We start from the raw sequence: 24,324 nt of genomic DNA, 5'->3' as shown, positions 1-24,324 counted from the left end.
AAAGTATTTTCTTGCTGACTATATTTCCTGGACTAGAAATTGCACACAAACACAACCAAATAAGAGAGGGTGGAATTGTCTAGGTAAGTGAATGAATAAAGCAATGAAGCCAAGTAGTTCAGGCATGATTAGGAAGGGGAAGGGCGTCTCCTTCTGCGCTGTTGAATCGGCCATTAGTGTCAGGGTGGCTTTTAAATTTAGAGCAATTCTTCCTGTCTCTGCACTACTTGAGGTGCTCACCCAATGTTTGCCTGTATTATTAAAGGATTGAACCCTGTCAGAGGGCAAAAGCAAATTACCTGCAGAGAGTCAGGGGCCACATGAGATACACCTTCACTGTGCTCTTTGCTTTAGTAACCAGTGGTAAAAGACTACAAGGCAGCTTTTATGTAGATGTCACATCATTCACTAACTGGAACACCCAGCTGTGATAATAGCAGAGGAAGCGGGGGTGGGCAACCATTACTAATTCCTCCCTTATCCAACCTTGCTATTTGAATTATTAGCTAAATTGCCATCTTCAGAACTTAATTTTTTTGGCTTGCAGGTTCAAGAAGTTTATTTCACACGTTTAATTGTATATGTTATTTCTTATTGTTATCAGTGAGTGCCTATTTTGCCTAAGAAATCTTTTTCTTGCATTTCGTTAAGTATTTTGCAATTACTGATTGTCACTATTACAGTAATTTCACGAATACAAGCCGCACCAATTTGACCAAAATTTTGGTGGAAACCCGGAAGTGCGGCTAATATTCCGGGGCGGCTAATCTATTAACAAAATTCTAAAAGCTGCCAACACGGAAGTGAGAGCCCGCGGCAGCCCCAAGCCAAGCTGGAGCCCGGCCGGCCCCGGCAGAGGTGGGAAAGCCTGGCAGAGGCGGGGCCAGCAGTGTGGGGGGCGGGCGGCAGAGCCTGAGCCAGCAGGGCGGGGGAGCCCGGGAGAACTGGGGCTAGCAGTGCAGGGGAGCATGGCAGAAGCAGGAAGGCCGGCGGGTGGGGCTGCCTGGCAGCGGGGGAAGCCCAGCATAATCGGGGCCAGCAGCGTGGGGGAGCCCGGCGGTGCGGGGGCCTGCAGTGCCGGCCAGGGCGAGGAAACGCGGCGGCGGTGCAGACGGGAGGGGGCGGCCAGCGAGCGTGGTGGCGGCGGCGGCAGCCCTGCCGGCGGGGCGAGCGAAAGCGCCACTCGCGAAAGCGCCGCCGCGAGCCGCGAAAGCGCCGCCGCGAACCGCGAGCCGCGAACCGCGAGCCGCGAACCGCGAGCCGCGAGCTGCGAAAGCGCCGCCGCGAACCGCGAGCCGCGAACCGCGAGCCGCGAACCGCGAACCGCGAGCCGCGAAAGCGCCGCCGCGAGCCGCGAACCGCGAGCCGCGAAAGCGCCGCCGCGAGCCGCGAGCCGCGAAAGCGCCGCCGCGAGCCGCGAACCGCGAGCCGCGAACCGCGAGCCGCGAACCGCGAGCCGCGAAAGCGCCGCCGCGAGCCGCGAAAGCGCCGCGGGGCGGGCGCGGCGCGGGGCGGGCGCGGCGCTCGCGAGGCGCGGCGCAGGGCGAGCGAAAGCGGCAGCGGGGCGAGCGAAAGCGGCAGCGGGGCGAGCGGCGAGCCCGGCGGCGGCAGCCCTGCCAGCCGGGCGAGCGAACGCGGCAGCGGGGCGGTGCTGACGGGAGAGGGGGGCCAGCGAGCCCGGCGGCGGCGGCAGCACCACCCGGCCAGCCCCGCCGAGCCGTGGCGCTGAGCTGGGCCACCCGGCCCCGTCGGCAACCATGAGCGGGCCGAGCCTGCCTGGCCCCGCCCCGAGCCAGTAAAGCCCGCTATGCCGCGATCCTCTTACTAATTGGCCAATTTGTGAAAGCTGCGCACGGATTCTCGCGACGAATGAAAGTGCGGCTAATATTCGGGGTGCGGCTTATCTATTGACAAAGACAGCAACATTGTCGAGGCACCAGGGGTGCGGCTTATAATCCGTGCGGCTTGTATTCGTGAAACTACTGTACATATCCACAGGGTAAACAACAATGAAAAGAATATTTAATTTTTTTTTTATCTTTTAGAAAAAAGAGATAATTCATGGTAATTCTGAAAAAAAAATTACACAAAGCTCAAAACCTCTCATGTTAATGATTAATGACATCTGGAGAAAGAAATAATCAATTAACTCAAATACACTCAAATATTAACTCAAATAAAAGTGTAAATAAATTGCTGGATATGGACAAGACAAACAGTTTTTTGTTGATTGAAATATTTTTGTTAAATCCTCCCACTTAGTTTGATTTTAAAAAATGTTTTAAAATATTTTTTAATATTTTGTAAAGAAATATTTTCTTGCATGAAAGAATAAATTAGGTCACATTAATTTTACTATTGAAAATACAAATGTATGTAAAAAAGAATGGAAGCTACAAAGTGTTGTAAAAATAACAAAACAAACCTTACATCAGTCATTTTTTCATACCTCTTTTTCTACTGCAAAAACACCCTAAAAACCATTGTTCCTGGTTCTACATGCCATTGAGCGGGGAGTTAGTGAGTGCAGGAGAAAGGTATACGTGTTTTGTGATTCTCTATAGGCACTGCCTGCACATTCCAACAGCAAATAGAATTTGCTTAAACTGGAGCTACATTGCCTCTAGCAATGTGCGTGCATAGCATAATATCACAGAGCAGCTTCAATTGGTTACAACTGATTCTCATGTTTGCAGCTCGTTAAAAGCCAGCTATTAAAAACAAACCAAATCAAGCTATTTTTCCTTCCTTTCTTCTTTGTTTTTTTTGTTTTTGTTTTGTTTTGTTTTGTTTTTCTTCTGAAATCCATTCTGAAAACCTATTCTCCTTCTATATCTCCATACATGATACCTTAATTCCTTTTCTCAACTCCATGATGTCTATGAATTTTCCAGGCTCTTCTTATGCCTTTATGCAGCCTTGCAGATTTATTTCCAACTTTCCATTCAGTCACCTCTGATCCTGAATTCGTTAGCTGGGAATTTAAGCTGCCCATAGACTTATTTTCAAATAAGGGGTTGTATGGTATCTATTCAGCTGTATATCTTCCAATCTCTCTTTGTACTGTGTTGCATCAGGAATATTCAAGATTCTTCAAAGGAACATTAGAACATGTTGATCTTCACATGCTCTCACTAGTGGTAATTTCACATTCCCGTTGCATGGTATTACCTGAAGAAAAGGTTTTACATAGTAACAAGATGATGCTTGAAGCACTCAGTCCTCACTGGAGAAGACATTACAAATTTAGTTGTCCCAGTATGAAGTTATTTCGGGAGCCATCTCTGAACCATACATGGGATGATGTTTGCTCTTCTAAATTAAAGCATACTGATTTTTTGCATTTCAAGCAGTGAATTTACTTTTTACTTTTCTTTCTTAGTTCTGACACTGATATTATTTTCTTGTGTAGTTCATGCCTATCCATGCATGAAGATGTACAAGCCACTGGATGAAAATTTTCAGGAAAAATAAAATTATTTTTTTCTTTTTTTATCTGATTGATGAGCGCTTGGGAAGTGGAAATAGTCCTTCAACCCATGCTGGTACACTGCAGTATCCACAAATGGGAAGAGAAGGTAAGCCCTAGCCAAATGTCAGCATGTACAGAGGTTCCCTTTGAGACTGTGAGGGAGAGTTAATTCTCACCTGGCTTCAGCAAAAACTGGATTGCTTTCAGAAGGTCTGGTATATGTCCTTACAGTAAAACTACCGGGCACTGGCATCACTGTCACCAAAAGCATCAACTTTTTGCTGGTGCTTCAGTCATTCACAACAAATTCTTTCTTATCCAATATGTCCCATTTTCATGAACCTTCATGCTAAATAGCAGGTAATCTTGGGAGGCCTCAAGCTTTTTTCAGAGCTGAATATGGAGGAAAAATTTAGCCTGAGTTCTTGTTACAGACCCAGGAAAGTTTTTATGGTAAATTGAGCCACAGGTCCAAAGGTGTTATATTACTTTATCAGAAATATTTGATGACCAAGATATACAGTCTGATTCTACTGCTTAATCATGATGAACAATCATTCTCTTGGCTGAGAGCTGTATCTTTCAATAGGCTGAAATTTTATGTTATTGGACATTATTTTTGACTCCTGCTTTTGCCCTAGTTAAATTGGAAAATAGATTAGCATTTCTTACAATTGGATCATTTTTATTTTACCTTTATGCACAGGTGGGTTAGAAAACAGATAGAAATAAGAATGACCACTTAATTTATCATTCACAAACCAGTTCTCACTGTCGTAGACTGAAGATTAGATCATGTTTTCCCTACAGAGATGTTTTAGTAGTCCAAATATTTATGATCAAGCTAACTTTAAAATAGAAAGTATCACAATCAAAACAGTACTTAATAGTTCTTATGGAAATACATGGAAATACAGAGGCTGAGGACAGTAATATCTCTAAAATATGTCAGGTATGTTAAAACACCAATCAGAATCCTCTGCTGAGGTCATACTTCATATTAGATCTGATGTCTCATTATAGTCTATTTCAAAAGTGGTTTTCATTTCTGTCATATAAAGTTGAATTGCTTTTCCTAAAATGACACCTTCAGTGATGGAGATAATAAAATACAAGAATATCCATCTTAAAGCATGACAAAAGAAAAAATTCAAACATACAATAACTCTAATTCAAACTGAATATTACAATAAGTAATAGAAAATGAATGGATATTTGACCAAATCTTTGGAAACAGAAGCTTATCTTAACGTATTATTGAATTTTAAATTATCATAGGTTATTTCTTTTAACTTGGATCCATCTCAACTATATGCATTAAAGTAAAACTAATTAAATTATATCCATGATACCTCAGACAGGAAAGTCTGAGATTTCAACACTATAAAAATAGTACCATAGAGTCACCAAGAGCAGTGACCAACACAGAAATATTTTATAAAAAAATTAAGTTCCATTCATTTGAAACCAACTATCCTTGGTTACCTTTGAACCACTATCCTTGGTTACTCCAGAAACCAGGAGTGACCATGAAATTTATTCAAACCACTAATAAGAATCAATCAAACATGACTCTTACCCAGGCTTTCTAATCATACACAATCACATGACATATTCATTTTCAGTTTATAAATGTTGCTGAAACCTCAGGTTGTAGATTTTCTGAAGGGACTGGTCAGTACCTATAATACACTTGCTAAAATGCAATTTTCATCTCAGTTTGAGGTTCACAGGTTCCTTATGCTGGTTATGGAGATAATTTTATTTAGCAGTCCATTTAGATCACTTCTGTAGTTATTCAGGCTGCTATTACACTGGTGTGATCCCCTCACCTTTTACAACATGTATTTTCATGTTTTAGCTCCTGACCCTACAGTTCTGCAAATTGTTCTCATAAAATTTTCAGATAGTGTTGAATTTTTTGACTGCTCAGAATTTTCTTCTCGTCTTTCATGACTAAATTGTTCCCGCTTTTTAAATATGCGTTTATAAATATATATGTGCTGGTGTGTGAATTTGCAAAAATAATTTCTATTTTGAACTCTGCACACTTTGCAATTTTCTTCAGTAAAAATATCACTTATGAAAAGCATCTGAGCTGTGCTGGCTCGTAAAGAAAGAAAGAAATCATGCAAGGCTAGAACACCCATTTCCCCTGTTCATTTGCACATTTAACATACACTCATAGTCAGAGCTCAGATAAGGAGATGACTGAATTTAGTCATATCTTACTACCTCAGAACTGCTAGGAGAAACCTGTAAACTCTCCCCTCAACCATTCAGGGAGAGCTGAATCTTTAAACTGGGATTTGGGAGAAAAATAAGATGGCAAGGGACGAAGATGGATGGTCACTGGGTTTAGTTGTTTTATAACAAACCCTGCAAAGCGAAAGTAAGTATAACTGCTGATCTGTAAATTACATGCAGGGAGAAATTCTTTGAATTTTTGAGGTAAACCCAAGGAACTCTGGCTTCCTTTCTCAAAGTACTATAATTTATATTTCCTTTTTATTTCTTTCCCAGTGTGTCTGGGCCTTGCACAATCACAAAATTAAGTTCAGATCATTTTAAATCTGACATTCATGTGACTTTTATCACGTATCATCTCAGACAGCTTTTCACAATTTACCAACCATTATGCTTTACAAAGTTGCCTACATTCAGTTGTCATTATTTGATAATGATTTAACTGGAGGGTACAGTAATTTCACGAATACAAGCCGCACCAATTTGACTAAGATTTTGCTCCTAAACCGGAAATGCGGCTAATAATCAGGAGCGGCTAATACAACCTCAGAAGTGCCTGCCAGAGTGCTGAGCCGAGCAGCTGCAAAGTCGGCATTTTGCGATTGTTACAAATCGCTACTTTGTTGCACCGCAGGTGGAGCCTGGCTCCCTGTAGGCAGCACGGGGGGCGGGGAGAGAGGCGGGAGAGCTCTCTTTCCTCCTCTGCCACAGCCTAGGGGAGAGACGGGGGGGGGCCCGGCGCCGCCATTGCCGCAGCCCGGGGAGGAGAGGGGGGACCCGGGCCGCCCCTACCGCGGCCCGGGGAGGGGGGGGGAAGCCGGCGCCGCCATTGCTGCGGCCCGGGGAGGGGGGGGGAAGCCGGCGCCGCCATTGCTGCGGCCCGGGGAGGGGGGGGAGAAGCCGGCGCCGCCATTGCTGCGGCCCGGGGAGGGGGGGAGAAGCCGGCGCCGCCATTGCTGCGGCCCGGGGAGGGGGAGGGAAGCCGGCGCCGCCATTGCTGCGGCCCAGGGAGGGGGGGGGAAGCACCCGCCGCCATTGCTGCGGCTCGGGGAGCCGACAGGAGCCCCGCACAAGCCATTGCTGCGGCCCGGGGAGCCGACGGGAGCCCCGCGCAGCCATTGCCGCGGCTCGGGGAGCCGACGGGGTGCTTTGTCCCCGCCCGCCGCCGCCCCGGCAGGAGCGGGGAAACTCCGTCCCTGCCCGCCACCGGCGCCACGGGCGCGGGAAAGCTCCGTCCCCGCCCGCCGCCGCTGCCGTAGGAGCGGGGGAAGCTCCGTCCCTGCCTGCCACCGCGGGGCAGTGCCGACCCGGGGTGACCGAGCCCAGTGGCAGCGGCGGCCGGCCCCGAGCTGCAGCACCGTGCTGGACCACCTGGCCCCGTCAGCGGCCCCTAGCGGGCCGAGCCTGCACAGCCTTAGCTCAGCCAGTAAACCCCGCCCTCCCGCGGTTCTGTTACTAATTGCACGCAGGTCCTCGCTGCGAACGACAGAGCGGCTTATATTCGTGTGCGGCTTATCTATGGACAAAAACCAAAATATTTGCCAACACCCAGAGATGCGGCTTATAGTCAGTGCGGCTTGTATTCGTGAATTTACTGTATTTAAAGCAAAAAAAGAAAAACAAAACCAAAATATTTTTTTCTGTATTATGGAATTTCTGTGTTAGGATTCCTAGACAGCACTAAAACAAAAATAATAAATAATTATTTAGTAAAAAGCAACAAAATGCTATTACCTTTCTTCAGTTTCCTAGCAGTTGTTTCTATGATGCCTTTCTGCATTAAGTTAAAGAACAATCTTGCATCCACTGTGCACAACCACCATAAAAGCCCTTGCACATTCTTAATTCAGCTCTGTTCAAAAAAGCCGAATGCAGATTGAAGAGATGGACAGAGAAAAGTTCAAAGTTCAACAAAGGCAAATGCAGCAGCCTGCACCTGGGGAGGAACAACCCCAGTCACCAGCAGAGGCTGGGGGCCGACCTGTGGGAAAGCAGTTCTGTGGAGAAGGATCTGGGAGCCCTGGGGGACAGCGAGATGGCCATGAGCCAGCTGTGTGTCCTTGTGGCCAAGCAGGCCAATGGTATCCTGGGGTGCTTTAGGAGGAGCACTGCCGGCACGTCGAGGGAGATGACCCTGCCCCTTCACTCACCCCTGGTGAGGCCACATCTTATTGTGCCCGCTTCTGGGCTCCTCAGTAGAAGAGAAATGTGGAGCTTGTTGAGCAGGTCCAGTGGAGAGCTACAGACATGACGAGGAGACTGAAGCATCTCTCTCATAAAGAAAGGGAGGGTCCTGGGCCTGCTCAGGCTCAAGAAGAGGTGACTGAGATGCCTGTAGGTGTCTGAAGGACATTGCCAAGAGAATGGATCCAGGCTCTTCTCAGTGGTGCCAAGTAATGGGGCAAGAGGTAATAGGAAGATGGTGGTGCATGGAAAATTCCACCTGAATATGAGGAAGAGCTTCTGTACCATGCAGGTGACTGAGCACTGGAACAGGTTGCTCAGAGAGATCGTGGAGTTTCCCTCACTGGGGGTATTCAACAACCATCTGGACACAATCTGGTGCCACATGCACAGCCCCCCTTGGAAACAGAGCTTGGACCAGAATACTCACAGTGGTCCCATCTAACATAACCCATTCTGTGTATCGCTTATAGAGCTCTCTCTAAAGTATTTTTTTTTCTATCAATTGAGCTAAATATGTAGTTCTTTCTTTCTTGTGCAACTTCCCCATTTTATGCAACAGAGTTACATTCAGCACTTCAGTGTCAACATCATCAGTGCCGTGCAAATGTGGACTCAACTTCTCACCCTTAGTCTTTAATTTGTGCCTCTGACAAATGTATAAACCTTTTTTGACATTTCATTTGAACAGCTGCTAATCTTGAATCAGTTGTTCAAAAGCTGACTTCTGTGAGCAGATCTATATATGCTGCTGTGGTAATATTAAATTTAGCTATTTGAAAGCATTCTGAATGTAAATCCATTTTGCAAATAAAACCTATTTGCATTTCCTATGACTGCTTATATTTTGTTATTTTTTGTATTTTTAAACTGCAAATATTTTATTTTCTAGACAGTCACATCAGTGGCTCCATAATGTTCCTCTTGCTTGAGGGCATCCCACTTTTCTTTGGTGAAAAAGTTCAGGCACTAGTCATAATCCAGTTAATATGTAGAATTTTTTTTTATACTCTCAGGAACTTTTTTAATTCTGAATTTTACATTTTAGTAACCAAAATCCTTCATAACGTTTTTATAAGTGTACATGCTTACCGGCTTACATCAATAAATCATTTCAATTAATGCAAGAAAAAAAAGTCAGATTATTATACATGCACTTTTTGCCACAGAAATTTTTAAAGGAAAGTTCTCCAAGAGTGCAGTGTGAGTAAGACAGCATAAGCAGTCATGTAAGATATACACTGAGAATTTGGAGTGCTTCTAAGTGGGTTGTTCTTGGGTATAGAATACCAATACCATCAAAAGGAGCATTCTGGAAGAAAGTATATACCCATAAAAGCTCTGTGCTCTAGGTAATCCAGCCCCTGGGCAGCAGAGAAGCAGAGAAATCCAGTCCTTGCAGTGATGAGAGGGACTCTTCTGCTTCGTAGCGCTAAGTCAATGGAGTTCAGCCTGGTTTTTTGGGTCCCAGCTATTAAGGTTAGTCTTGGAAATTAATTTGTAAAACTAATAAGCTATTCCCATGAACAGAAGTACAAATTCTTTAAATCTGATTTCTCAAATCATTCTTCCTGTAAAAAGAAATGGAAAATAATGCAATTGTTTACATGTACTAAAAATAATATGTTAATAGACCAGTCATATAAAAACCCCCTCTTTAGAAAGATGTTGTATAAGTGGAACCAAAAAGTAGTTTTTTACATAAAGGAATAGGAAAATATAAAGCTTTCTGTCCTTCTGCATATACACAGACTAAAATGTGTATACTTTTCTCAGTAGGAATACAAAAAGTAATTTGTTCTGACTTTAATATAAATCCTGAATTAAGAGTTCTTTCCATTGCTGGTGAAGTCAGTCATTTAGCAGTGTGTGGCCTCTGAAATCAGAACAATGTTTTCAAGAGTTTAAGGAGATTTTGTGGTACTACTGCACTATTAGTCAGAGATCTATTTTAAAGTGAACATGTAATTTTCAAAGTCAGTGTATATAAATTCAAATGACTGCTTCATTTTCAGCTTCAATTTACACAAATAATCAGTGCAAATTTCTCTACAAGCACAGAAATTTCCTATGTACCTGACTCACATGTTCATGCAACAACAAGCTCTTTTGTGTGTGTTGATTGACTACACTTAATCTCCACAAGTCAGAATATGACTGCTCTGTGTAATTTCTTTGCGTGTGGAGGGATAAATTTTCACGAGTTTTACAAGCCATGCAAAGCTACATTTCTTTGTTTTTATACATTGGGTAAGCCACACTTGATATGCAAAAATGGGTTTATATACAGCTATTTTCAGGAAGAGAGAAGATATTTGGAGCAGAAATAATATAGATCCAAATTTAATGGAAAAATAGATTAATAGGTAGATCTGAATCTTAAAAATGATATAAAAATTGATAGATGGGATTTAGTTTTCTTGGGTTACCTGCTACATCTGGTTCTCCTTTTTTTTTTTTAACCAGTTAAAAGTTATTCTGTTTTTGAATACTACAAAGGCACATTTGAGAACAAGTTCATCTGCAGACTCACCAGAAATGTTGTGTTCATTGGGAAAAAAAAAGTGAAAAAAGAGGAAGATAGTGCTGGATACTCCTAATAGAAGCACCAGACAAGCCTTATGGAAAGTGCCTTATCCCAAAACATGTCCGTAAACTTGTCATGTATATGCATTATATGTTTTCTTTGTCTCCCTCACTGGCTTGATTTCCTCTCATTAGAGGTCTGGCAAAGAGGAAAAGGATACTGAAATTCAGAACAAATGACAGCATCACCATTATATAAGAATTATGTTTTATGCATCTGTCCATATCATGATGAACAGCCATAATTTGTGACTTACAGCCTAGGAATTTAAAGATACATTACACAGATATCTTTGCTTTTATTTGAGTAATGTATTTGGAAAAATACAAAGTATTTCTTACACCATTAGGAATAATTGTTCATTTCTCCCAGAATAATTCAGATTGTCATTTTATGTTTAAAAAAATATTAATTTGCCAATGAATAAAAAAAATGAGAGAAGAAATAATAATGGTAGACACTCCCAAATGGAAATGAGATCTTGAGTAATTTAATAAAGTGTATTTTCTTATATGAAAATCTCAGTACAACCATACCTATCTTGTAGTGTCTTAGTATTTTCTTGGATAATGAAATCCATTAGAAATTTTTTTTTAATGCTATATTCGTACTACTTGTCCGTGTTATCAAACTTTAAGTTGAACAATACCACTATACTTATCCTGTTAATTTCTTCAGATTTCCAGAAGACATCATCTTTTACAACTTTTTTTTAGTCTCATGAGACACTTGCTTCAGGTTAACCTTTTCATATTTCTCTAGCTTCATGTAATCTGCCTGCCCTTCCCTCTGTCCTTAATCATCTTGTCCTACCTTTAGAATAATGAAAGGAGTGGACTGCCCCACACCACATTCCAGAAGAGACAGTCCAAAGACTTTAAGTGTTTAAGTGTTCTGTCCATTTTATGAGTGTGTGAGCAGTTATAACCTAAATTTTGTGTTAGATGGTAATTAATGTACTTCATTATTGAAAAATTCAGACTTATTTCTTCTTTTATTTAGTTTAATAATATCTATTTCAAATTAAATGAATCTAATAATCTTTTTTATTGTCTAGCTTGCAAATATAATACAGACAAGAAAGTATATGTTTCCAATGTATAGGAATGTATAGGTATATGTATAAATTCATATGTATGTATAAATGTATATATAAATATGGAATTAGATTAGATTAGAAAAAAGTTTAAAGAATCTTGGAGGGGAAAATATGTTGGAATGAACATGGGTGAGTGTAGTGCAAAGGGACATCTATAAGATGAGGTTTTGAAATTAAGATTGAGAACTCACAGACCCATGTTAATTACCTTTTGCCATGTTCACTGAATGTGTTTAAAGGGTGTCAGCAGTAATGAATAATCAGGGATGAAAATGGAATAGCAATACTTCATATTACACTTCTTTGGTGCTGCATCATCACATATTTCCAGACTAAAGCTCTGTATACACTGTTACAGGTTTTAGTTGTTTTAAAAAACTATTAAGAATAATTTAATGGGGATAGAATAACAACAAAAAAAAGCAAAAAACTTTCATTATTCTCTCAAATTACTTATTTCAGATCACTGAGGGAAAATAGAGCTATATCCTCATTCAAGAGAAAGTGTTAAAGCCCTTCTTTGAACTTGGTGGAACAAGTTTATACTGACATTAATTAACTGTATTTTTTCCATTAATTTTATTTCACCAGTCTTTCTTCATCCCCTCAAAACCAATCCAATCTTTCTCCATCTTCAAAAACTTTATTAAGCATTGAAAGAATATCTCCTCCTTTTTCTGCCTGATGATTTGAAGGAATGTCATCAAAAGCATTCCAGAGAATCAGAATGAATGAGGTTATCTGATGGATTTAAAATATCTGCTGTTTGCTCCTCTATCCCTCCCATGTAAAATTAATATAAATGAGAAAAATAATCACATATTGCATACATTTTCTTTCCTTTCACTTTAACTTGTGTGACAGAGATACTGCATGTTAAAAAAGCCAGACTGTTGTTTCAGTCATACTTTGAAAATTCTATTAGATTTTCAGTACAGTAATTTTATGACTATAAGGCACAACCTTTTGACTAAAATTTTCCCCCGAACCCAGAAGCGCGCCTTATAGTCCAATGCACCTTATCTGATGTACAAAGTTCGGAAATTTGCGAACCCGGAAATGCAAGCTGTGAGCTGAGCCGGGACCTGCGGGAACTGCGGCCATGTGGGGGCAGTCGGGAACCGCGGGAGCCGCGGCTGCTGGGCGGGGGAAACCGGGAACCGGCATGGCCACCGGGTGGGGAGAAGTGCGGGGAAGCGGCACGGTCGTGGGGAAGCGCCAAAGGCGCTGCGGGAAAGCATGGAGAAGCGGAGAGAAAGCGCCCTGGGAAAGCGCCAAAAAGCGGTGAAAAAGCGCTGTGGGAAAACACCGAAAAGCGGTGAAAAAGTTCCCGGGGAAAGCACCGAAAAGCGATGAAAAGTGCCGCGGAAAAGCAGCAAAAAAGCACCCTGGGATAGCACCGAAAAGTGGCAAAAAAGCACCGCAGAAAAGCGTTGAAAAAGCGCCGTGGAAAAGCATGGAAAAGCGGCAAAAAAACACCCCAGGAAAACACCGAAAAGCGGTGAAAAAGTACCCTGGGAAAGCACTGAAAAGCGGTGAAAAAGCACCGCGGGACATCACTGAAAAGTGTTAAAAAAGTGCCCCAGGAAAGTGCTGAAAAGCGGTGAAAAAGTGCTGCGGAAAAGTGGCGGAAAAGCACCCCAGGAAAGCACCGAAAAGCGGCGAAAAAGCGCCCCGGGAAAGCGGCGATAAAGCACCGTGGGAAAGTGCTGAAAAGCGGTGATAAAGCGGCCAAAAAGTGCCGTGAAAAAGCAGCGAAAAGCAGTGAGAAAGCTCCATGGGAAAGTGCGGAAAAGCGGCTAAAAGGGCCGTGGGAAAGCACTGTGGGAAAGCAGCCAAAAAGCGGCGAAAAAGTGCTGCGGGAAAGCGCCGAGAAGCGGTGCCGCCACCGGCCGAGGGGAAGCCGGGATACAGCGCGGCTGCACGGTGGGAGCCAGGAGCTGCGAGCTGTGCCAGTCGGCGCCGGGGGCAGGCGGGAGTGCCGGGGCCCGCTGCATGGGGAGGGTGCCTGGGGCTGCGTTTAAAGACTACATCGATCTTTGAAAAATGTCTGCAAATTGAGCACCTGCCAGTAATTTGTTACTTTGTTGCGTGCCGCGCGGCTCCTCGCTGCAAAAAAATAGTGCGCCTTATAGTCCGGTGTGCCTTATATGATCAACAAAGTTGTGAACGTTGCCGACTCCCGGGGGGTGCGCCTTATAGTCCGGTGCGCAATATGGTCGTGAAATTACTGTAATCTGTACATTTCTATAATATTCAAATGATAAAATAATTCAAATTAAATGCATTAGAAATATGTGTGCATATGTGTTTTGCAATTTTGTATGCATATAATCATTCTCCACTAGCTAGTAAAAAAAAATTCAGCATAGGAAGAAAAGAAATCTTATGTCATACTTACAGTTCTCATGCCCAGTGATGACTAACACAAATCAGGAAAAATTCTGTGAAAAAGGTATTGCTTTAAGACAGTAGATGTGAAGTTCAGTTTGTATTGGTTTTCCTGTACCTGGAAGCAGCTTTTACTGAATGAGGGAGGTGTGGAACTTTGAAACTTAAGCTGGAAAAGAATTTAAAGGAAATATAACAAATGACCCCACTAGAGACACCCACCACAGATATCAATCTCACTGCTTTGAGTGAAGAGGTGAGGATGCTGAAGAGTAGTAGGTAATGTGGCCCTGCTTTGATAAAAGGGCTGGACCATGTTGCCTCCAGAGAATGTTTCCCACCTAAATTGTTCATTAATTTGGTGATTTTAAAAATTTAAGGAGATACAAAAAAAAAAAAAAAAAAAAAAAAAAGATAAGTAGGCTTTAGGTCAGTCCCATATCTCAAATTCTCAAATATTAAGATATTAGAAATCTTATGCTAGTAATCTCAGCTACTCATTCACAGCTAACCAGTGCAAGAACCTCCACTGATTTTGGAATACGTAATTTAGATTATTAATCTGGAAAACAAAATCACAATTTACAGCTAAAGTGAAAGCAGTTGAATCCTATTCCTACAAGCATGTCTGTCAGTCCTTTCACCAGCTTGGGTACATTACTGAACTTTTACTACTGACAGAGTCTTAATTTCAAAGCTTTTCCAAACTGGGTCAGCACTAAACTATTCTCTTTTCTGATTGATTGATGTTTATACCATTTATATTACAAAATATCTATCTGGTTTCATATCTCAAATTCAAAAACATTACCAGTTCTATTGTCAGCTGAACCTCCTACTGGTGCTGAGGTACATATGACCTTCTCTTTCAGCCAGAGGATTTATTCTATCACTTACTGTGAAAAAAAAACATATACAAATGATCAGTTTAGTTATTTTGTCTATCCAGTTCATATTTATGCCCATACTATAACTGAAAAATAATATCTGAAAATCAAAGCAATGAGACTAAAATATATCCTTCTCTTGTAGTGTTGTTTTGTTTTTTCCCTCCAAAACCAATCTTTCTGTAATTACAAACTTTACAAGCATTGCAACTTTTTTTCCCACACCTTAAATATATTCTAAAAATCTGAATAAGTATTTTTGTTTTAGCAATAAGAATCTAAGCTCTTGGTTTTTAGAGTTTTATTTTTAACAAGTATTTAAAAGACAATTTTTCAATAAAAAATAATTTCGTGCACATCTTCATGAAGGAAATTAAAACCTCGATGAGTTCCAGTTAGATGAAAGAGAGGAATAAACATGGTTGAGGCAATTTCTGGACTCAGATCATCTTTGAAACTGGTGGGGAGGTGGTGTTGTTTTCTTTGTGTGTACGAATATAGAACTGATGGAGACCAAGGGATACTGTTACAGTATTAGCCATTCAACTATGTTTTGTGCATTATCTGAAAAAAATTAATTATTTCAGATTGCTTTGTCCCATTAGTACTTCATTCATCTGACCACTGTGATAGGCTTTCTGCATTTTTGCTGATAAGTTTGAAGTGGTTCCTGGAATAAATCTAAGAGTTTTTGGCTGGTATTGTTTAACACTATCTAGGATGGATTCCAATATTCACTGTGTTTTCCTGCTTTTCCTGGTATTCAAGTATTTCAGGTATGTGCTTGTTTGACATGGACACCATGACTGTGATGCTATTGTGCTAAGCATTGTTTGATCCCTGCAAAATGGAGCAATATGCCTTTCCATCTCTAAGTATGGAGAAAAGGATTGAATAAAGTGGTGATACTCATTTCCTGATTTCCAGATGACTAAGTTTTCCAGTGTCACTAATACCCATGCACTTAGAATTTCACTAAAACAAATCCCAGCCTTTTCTCAAAGGACTTCTTCATTTCACCCAGTGTGCACTCCTGGCAGCAGTGAATTGGTGATCAGTTTGCAGCAAGTCCTTTGCCTCATTCCAAGGAAAAAAGAGACATTTGCCAGAACACATACTTGTCTTCCTGACTTCAAAATACATGGGAGATATAAATCTGTAGAGGGAAGAGAATTATTTAGTTTCTTTGATTTGCCTCACAGTTTTCTGCCTAAATAATAGCTAAGGTTTTCTTACTCTTCATGACTTTGTATGTACTGAAGCCATTACAGACAGGCATCCTAGTACCTCTTTGGGACAAGAGGTTAACTTTAACCTACTTTCTTGATATAAGTCTAAATTTTTATAGCATGATGCATAAGCCAAAATCAACATTGTTTCATAATGTGTGAGCCTCACTATATATTGATGGTGTCATTATTTATATTAATATATCTATTTATATACATATGGTTATTATCTAAGATAGATTTTAATATCTAGATTGTGGCACCTTGGAGACATTATAGCTAAAGATTTATGTTTTTCCAGTATCACACTTCAATTTGAACGTTCCCACAGATTCCTATCAGACAGAAATTAAAAATTGAGAGAGAAACAGAAATTGAAGCAAACTGTAAATAGGTTATCTTAATTTTTAGTGCCTTTTTCCTGAGTTAGACCATACCTAGTTCTCACCTATAAAATATTAGTACAAAAAGTCAAAGGATTTGGGAAGTGTAGCTACTGCAAGACTAGCATCACTTACTACACAGAATCTACTAGTGCTAGAAAATACAACTTTCTGCTGAGCTTTCTGGATGCCTCAGGTACTTCTAATTGTTGAAATAACAATAAGAGCAGAATTGGGGGTTTTCTGCATTCTCCTGTGGCAATATACAAACACAATTTGGAATTTCCTATATTTCTCATTTAGGATATTGCTCAAAAGTTCACAAAAAGTGATTTGATTTTTATTCTAGATGTATACTGCCACTTATGGAGAATGTTTTTTGTTATAAATATTTAGCACAGACAGTCCCAAGAATTCACAGCCTAATAACACACCCATTCTTTGATTGGAATGACAATTTTCTGGCAAAAAGGAATACTGTTAAGAAAAAAGGGTATCTGAAAAATTTACTATATTGAGCCCATCATGCTGGCCAATTGTCAAGCACTTAATATGCCAATATTTTGAGGATACAAGTTAAGGAAACAGATTTTTAGCCTAACACTTACTATGACAGAATGTTTACAAGATTCTTCCTAACAGGTCATTAAGGACGCTACAAAAACCTCTGGTGACAAAGCCACTCAATGCAGCCAGAGAGGTTATAAACACTGGTGTTTTTCCAGGGTGACAAGAACCTGAAAACGAGAAAGGCTGTGAGATGAAAAACTACAAAGTACAGAGACTGAAATGACAGTTATAAACATTGTGAATTATACTCTGGGAAAGGCCACAGTGTGTGCCAGCAAAGTGAATTGCTGGCTATCAAAGGCTTGGAGGGGGAGGAGAGAGGGAAAGGAAGAAAAAAGAGGTGTATAGCTATAAACTGCTTAATGGGAACTTTTCTCATACTTTGCTGACCTGGCAGAAATATTTTGGGTTCCTAATGGCAGCTCTTTTCACAGCTCAACAGGCACCAGGTTTCCCATCATATATGAGTTTTTCTAGTCTTCATTGTGCTGTCTGGAAGTGACAAGCAGAAAAAGAAGCTTGTTTTGGCACATCTTCCCCCCCAAAAAAAGCAGACAATGAACATTTGATCTCAAATGGGTAATTTTTGATTGTCAGGAGCTATGGAAAAATAAATTTGCTTTATATTTGCCACTGGTAATGGGTGGACTTAGAGGTAAAATGAATATATGAAGGGAGATATGAATAACTCACACCATCTGTTATTTTATTACAATACTGGGAAAAAAAGGAAAATTAGTTTTAACGGACTAGAAAAGTTCAGGAAAAATTATAAAGAAAACTATCAATAATTGATCCGCTTCTCTCATAGTGATTTTTATAAGACAAGAAAGTACATGCTTGCATAGGATAAAAGCAACAATAGTAAATTAATTATCTTGTCAATTATTGAAATTGTTGATGCAAGTTCTTCCCTCAGATATGTACATGTGTGGTATTTTCTTTAAGTGACAAGTTTAAGATGTCAACTTTATTTTTACAACAACTTTTATATAATTTCCACATGAAAATGAAACACAGACTCAAAGAATGGGTCAGGTTGAAAAGATGACACTGAGTCATCTGCTCCAGCCTCCCTGTTCAAGCACAGTCACCCTACGGCTAATGGCACAGGATTGTGTGCAGACAGTTCTCAATATCTCCAGTGAAGGAGACTCCACAACCTCTCCAAGCACCTATTCTAGTGCTCACTCACCTGCACAGTAAAAAAATTCTTCCTCACATTCAGGTGGAACTTCCTGTCCATCACTTTTGGCTCATTGTCTCTTGTCCTATGGCTTGGTACTACCTAGATGAGCCTGGATCCATCCTCTTGTCAACACCCTTTGGAGACTTACAGACTTGATGTTATCCCCTCTCAGTCACCTCTCCTTGGGCATGAACAAGCCCAGTTTCCTCAGCCTTTCCTTGGAAAAGAGATATTCCAGGCCCTAATCAAATTTGAAAACCTCTGCTGGACCAGCTCCAGGAGCTCCAGGTGTCTCTTGTACTCAGGAGCCAGACCTGGGCACAGCACCCCAGATGTGGCGTACCAGGGCTGAGTAGAGGGGCAGAATCACCTCACTCATTCTTCTTGCAATGCTCAAATTAAGACCTTTTTCTCCTTAAATCAGCAGAAGTCTGAGCATCTCAGACACCAAATGAAACTAATTTTCTATTTAAAATTAATATAATTTATTAAACTTAGTAAGTTGCAAGCACAGCATATACTGTGGAATAATTCATTGTTTTCCTTACAGAGAAAAGGACAGGGATGGACAAAAATTTTAATAGTTTCTGATTCATGAGACTTACAGGAGTGAAGATGCTTAGATGCAAGTTTTTTAACTAAACCACAGAACTTCTCATTAATAAAATCTTGAACAAAATGTTCAGTATGACATGGTCAGAAAAACAATCCCATTGGTGGACTGTGTTAAGTAACATGTAGTTGAGGGTTTGCTTATTTATTTCAATCCAATCTTCATTTTATCTTCAGGAAAAAAAATTAAAACAAATTTTAAAAACCGCCACAAAACAATAACCTCCAAGCTCCTGGTCTCATCGAGTAATATATAAAATTTTAGGACTTTATGAAAAATTACTTTAGGTACATGGTTGGAATAAATTGTTTCTGATAGGGAACGGGGAGAATGAAGGTGTTAGCAAAGGTGTGAGGAAGGAGAAACTAAGAGTGTTAAAACTATCAGGGAGGGTAAAATCTTATTTGCACTCACAGTTGAATATTTTATAAACAAGTAATCTAATTTGACAAACATAAAAATTGCTTAACTAAAAATGGTGTCGATCCAAAATATTTATTATAACTTAAGTCTACAATCTGATAATTAACTGTCTAAAGCATATCAGAGTTTACATATGACAAAAGACAATGGTAGTCCATAAAAAACACAAGAATACTAAAGCAAAAATCAACTATGATTCTGAAACCACTCTACACCAAGAAACATCTGGCCTTCAGGGAGAATAAATCCAATTAACAGTAATGGAGCATGCAAATTCGTGCCAGCTGAGAATCTGACCCCAGCTTTGGTCAATGAATTCGATTTTTTTCCTCTCATTTTTACGATTATATTTATGTCTGTATTTTAAAGAGAAAATAACTGATATTTCTTCCATTAAAAAGTACTTTGTGGTTTGGCTGACTTCTCTGACAGTGACACATTGAGGACATTAATCTAGAGTTGCTTTTGTGGGTTTTTTTTCTTCCAGAAGTCTCTGTGATAAGCGACAGCAGGTTACCTGCTAAATGTCCTAATGGTGAGCAATACAAGTCCACTTATAATGGCCAAAAAAAAAAAAAAACCAAAAAAAATAGAATGAATTATCACATAATACAGTCAGGAAATGCAGTACTATCCTGCAAGTGGAATAGCTGACATATTTCTCTGCATTATAATGAATTACTGACACCACATTAAAATAATTGAATTATATACATTATTATAAAAATATCAAAATATCAAAGCATCCACAGGCACAGTTGAAATAAACAATTTATTGCACCACAGATCCTTCAAAGTGAACAGCAATTCAAGAGTGAAATAATTAACCATTAAACTTGGAGTTGTGGCGTGTTGAAGAGCATATATGCCTTTCTTAATTTTACAGTACAGTGTGTACAGTCCCTATCAAAGTTAATGACAGAACATCTGTTAACATAAACACTTGACAGTATTTCATGCACTGTATTTATAATGCTTGGATCACATCTATCAACTCTGTGTAACGTGGAAAACAACTGATATGGAATCTTTAAACCAAATTTGTATGGCATTTTTAATAATTAGTAGTATGTCCTTTGTCTGGCCAATAATCTGAACACTGCATATCAAAACGTAACCATCAGGCCTTCTCTGCCTCTATTAGGACCTAATTAATTGTTGGATGGATAGAAAAGTTCTTTAAAACCACTGATAACCTTTCCAGCAACTTCTCTGAGTCTCCATCAGTTAAAGAAAGTACAAAAGCCATAATAATATCAGGAGTAGAAAGAGAAAAGGAAATTACCCTACAAAGAACAATAAGATGAAAAGATATATTTTCTGACAAATATTTGTGGAAATTACTTTTTGCTGAGCTCCCAGATGTAGTAGCATAACCTAACTCTGTATACAAACCATATAGAAAGCATGATATTATAAATGCATAATTTTGCATAATTTTGGGGGGCTTGTTCCTAGTGCGAATGGCACTTCATCTGACCAGGGTCTTAGTCTGCAGTTTACTTGCACTTATTTACTGTTGATGTCTTGACAAGAAAGTTGACTACTTCAGATTTCTTTCCCCTTTGTGAAGTGGAATGAGAACCAAAAAAAAGACAGAATCATGTAATCTTCCATGTGTTCTTTGTGGGTAAAATAATAATATTAATAGGCTTCACAAATTGCTGGAAAAATATTATTGTATATTTATATTATTATGTATATTATGTATATATAATTTATATATATAGATACATGCATAGATAGATGATAGATAGATAGATAGATAGATAGATAGATAGATAGATAGATAGATAGATAAATATAAAAAAAATTATAATAATTCACACTAGGCTATAGGGAGTGCATACCAGAGAACTAAAAGTAGCTGCACCTCATGCTCTGCAATGCCTAAAATATGTGCAGTAGTTTGGAACTACAGTTTGCTGCTACTTTTTTTCATTCATTGATTCTGGACATCTTTTCATATCAAATATAATACCGTTGCTATGATCTACAATATCTCTTGGTCACGGCAGAAAATAAAATAATGTTATAAATAGACAGTCGTGAGTTTTGCTATATGGTTTTTATTGATTGTTATTAAGCTATTTTTCATATTGTAAATACTTTCAGATTAATTAATTTCAGAAATTGGGTTCTGTAATTTATTCTTCTAAACACTTTTCTTTAAAATAACTTTTTGAAAAGCTTCTCTAGAATTAAAAAATATATATATTTTAATAGGCTATGTGGTAGAGGGTCTCACATTCTCATTCATGGTGGTCCAAAACTCCATGGAAAAGGATCTGCAACTGATCCATGAAATAATAACTTTTCCCAATTTTAAAAATAATAATTAAAAAATTATGATCTATGAAAGTTTTTAAGTGTTAATACTGACCCTTTGCTTCAAAAAGGTTTGAGGATTAACAGCAGGTGGTAAAAAGATTCAAGGATTAACCCCAATTGGTCCAAGGAATATCAAAACAACATAATTTTAATATGCTATTTTGTATGTCATTTTACTGTTTGTTTGAGGTTTTTTTTTCCTTAAATTAGAGATTCACATAAAGAAAGAAATTAGGATCACAGAAGGTAACTAGATTAGATGGTCTAGTCAAATTTTCTGAATGTTTAAGCTTTGATTTTTATCAAGTTATCCTCATTATGCATTTAGTTATGCAATCTAACACTCTAGAATCCCTGTGTGTACATAATGGCAGGACAGATGTCTCAGTTTGTAGACAATCCTTTATTCCCACAGTAGTTTAAATCATTGTGATTTTGAAAGAGAAGCCAGGAGGAAAACGTGATACAAGTGTCATAGGATGAGAACATTATTTGGTAAAGTGCAACAGCAAGTTGAGTAACTATTTCAAAAGGGTACTGTAAGTTTTCTGAGTATGTTATTTCTAGAGCTGTGTGCACCTGGTAATTTAGAGTGATGAAGAGTTCAATACATCTTTGTCCCAGCTGATATTTATCTATCTATCTAGTGTGAGACTAGATCCCAGTGGAGTATATATAATAATTAGACCTACACTCTCCTTGATTCGCTTGTAGGTTAAAGGGCACAGTCTGAAACTCTGTTCTGTTAAAAACATATTAAATATGATATTAGTGGTCTAAAGCGATATACTTCCCTAGAGACTCCCACTTTTAATAACCTCCAGTATAATAGATAAGGCAGAGGGCAGTAATCATTACTGAAATGGATTTTCTGGCAGAGTTAGACATCACCTCCAGGAATCAATAATCATTTTAAGCTAACGTGGTGATTAAATGACTTTCCTTTTATTTTCCTTCATGTTGAGTTGGTTTTTATCTTGATTTAGAGCCACACAGCCAGAACAAAGATAAACAGAGGACTGGCAGCATTACAGAATCACAGCAAGGCCTATCCCTTATACAGGTAAAAGCATTTTAATGTAATGAATGCATTTGCTGCCCAATCTATGACTTCTGAAGAATTACAATAAAAATTCTAGATGCAGAATATATTAATGGATTATACCCCAGGATAGTTCTTGTTCTTTAAATATTCTCACCATTAGCTTGGCTGCAGCAGGTGCTATGCTTTTATGTTTAATAATTTATTGTTGTGGAGTTTCCTTGAGGATATCTGTGTTGAATGGTACTCATTAATCCTTCCTTCCACATCCTCCTGCTCTCTGTGAAGTAGTATTAGATGACTAAATTCCTTTATTTTCTCCTGAAAGAGGGAGATTGAGAAGCAGCAAACTTCAGCATGCTATGGTTTTTGACGAGCTACATCTAACCAGATAAGATTGTTGCAAAGTTGACTTTAAATTCTTGTGAGGTTTAGCTTCACTTCTTGAAATCCAAAGATCTTTGTTTTGATTTGCTGTATTTTGCATCTTCTGAAACTTACCCTGGTTTTCTGTGGCTTGTGGGATGTTTTGTTTTGGTTCTGGTTGTTTCTTTGATTTAGTTTTTGAGTTTTTTGTTTTTAATTAATTTGTTTCAGATACAGGATGAAAAAGGGGTTTAAGTCCAGATTAGAACGCATGATGAATGTTCACAAACTAATGCACGGAACAGAAAAGCCTAGAAGGACACTCACAGAAAACCTCACAAAAATGACTGCGTTGTCTCTCCCAGTTTGAACAACTGGCAGGAACACATGCTAATAGCATATAACACAGTGCATAATCTTTAGGGAAACTTGTGCTTGCAGACTACCTTGCCCTTTCCATTGAAAAAACTAACTGAGGCTGATTTTTGAGCACCTTTTCAATTTTCATTGTTGGGTTTGGTCACTTTTTCCCAAAGGCTTATCTGTAGATCTAGGAAGCCACCTCCAAAACTGAGTTTAGATTTCACCAAAGAAGCAAAAGTAACCATTTAACCCATATGGGTTTCATCTCTATCTTTTATCAGAATACAATCTGTGTGTATTTCTAACATCTTTTCTGGGATCGTAAAGGTCTGATCCAATAGCAAATAGCAGAGCATTGTGCCCTTGGAAGGGAGGGGTTGATCCCAATGAGGCAGCTGCAGCAAAAAGAGCACATGGCTGAGTGCCATTGCTCTCCCTCACTCACCCCTTCTCCAAACTCCCATTTACCCTTACCTCTTGTAATGTCTTTCACTCCCTGACTTCACTACTTTTCTCCTCTTACTGTGTCAGATGTCACGAGAGCTCTTTAAACTCCAGATAATGCTCTGAGACAGAGGATTAAGACGAGATAAACATTTTTTTGTCGCCCAAAGGTAGGAATTGGCAGCTTATCTTTGCCAGTAGAAGATTCCCATGGGGCAGGCTGATTAAACCAGATGAGAAACTAACTGTTACAGTGTTGGAGGGCTTTGGATCTGATGGACAGTAGATGGCTGTGAAGGCAGTAGAATAAAGATTTCTTCCTTCCTTTCTTCTTTCACAGAAAAAAGGTCGAAAGAATGAAATGCAACTGGTTCTATTACATCCTAGGATTATATTTGCTGCAGATAATTCGAAATCCACTCCCTTCTTTACATAATTTTAGATATTCTTTTAAAATTAGTCCATATAAATACCTTATTCTGATTAAATACTCATTAAAATAAT

Source organism: Catharus ustulatus, chromosome 3 (assembly GCF_009819885.2).
Source record: "Catharus ustulatus isolate bCatUst1 chromosome 3, bCatUst1.pri.v2, whole genome shotgun sequence".
NCBI lineage: Eukaryota > Metazoa > Chordata > Aves > Passeriformes > Turdidae > Catharus > Catharus ustulatus.
This window is presented reverse-complemented; position numbering follows the sequence as displayed.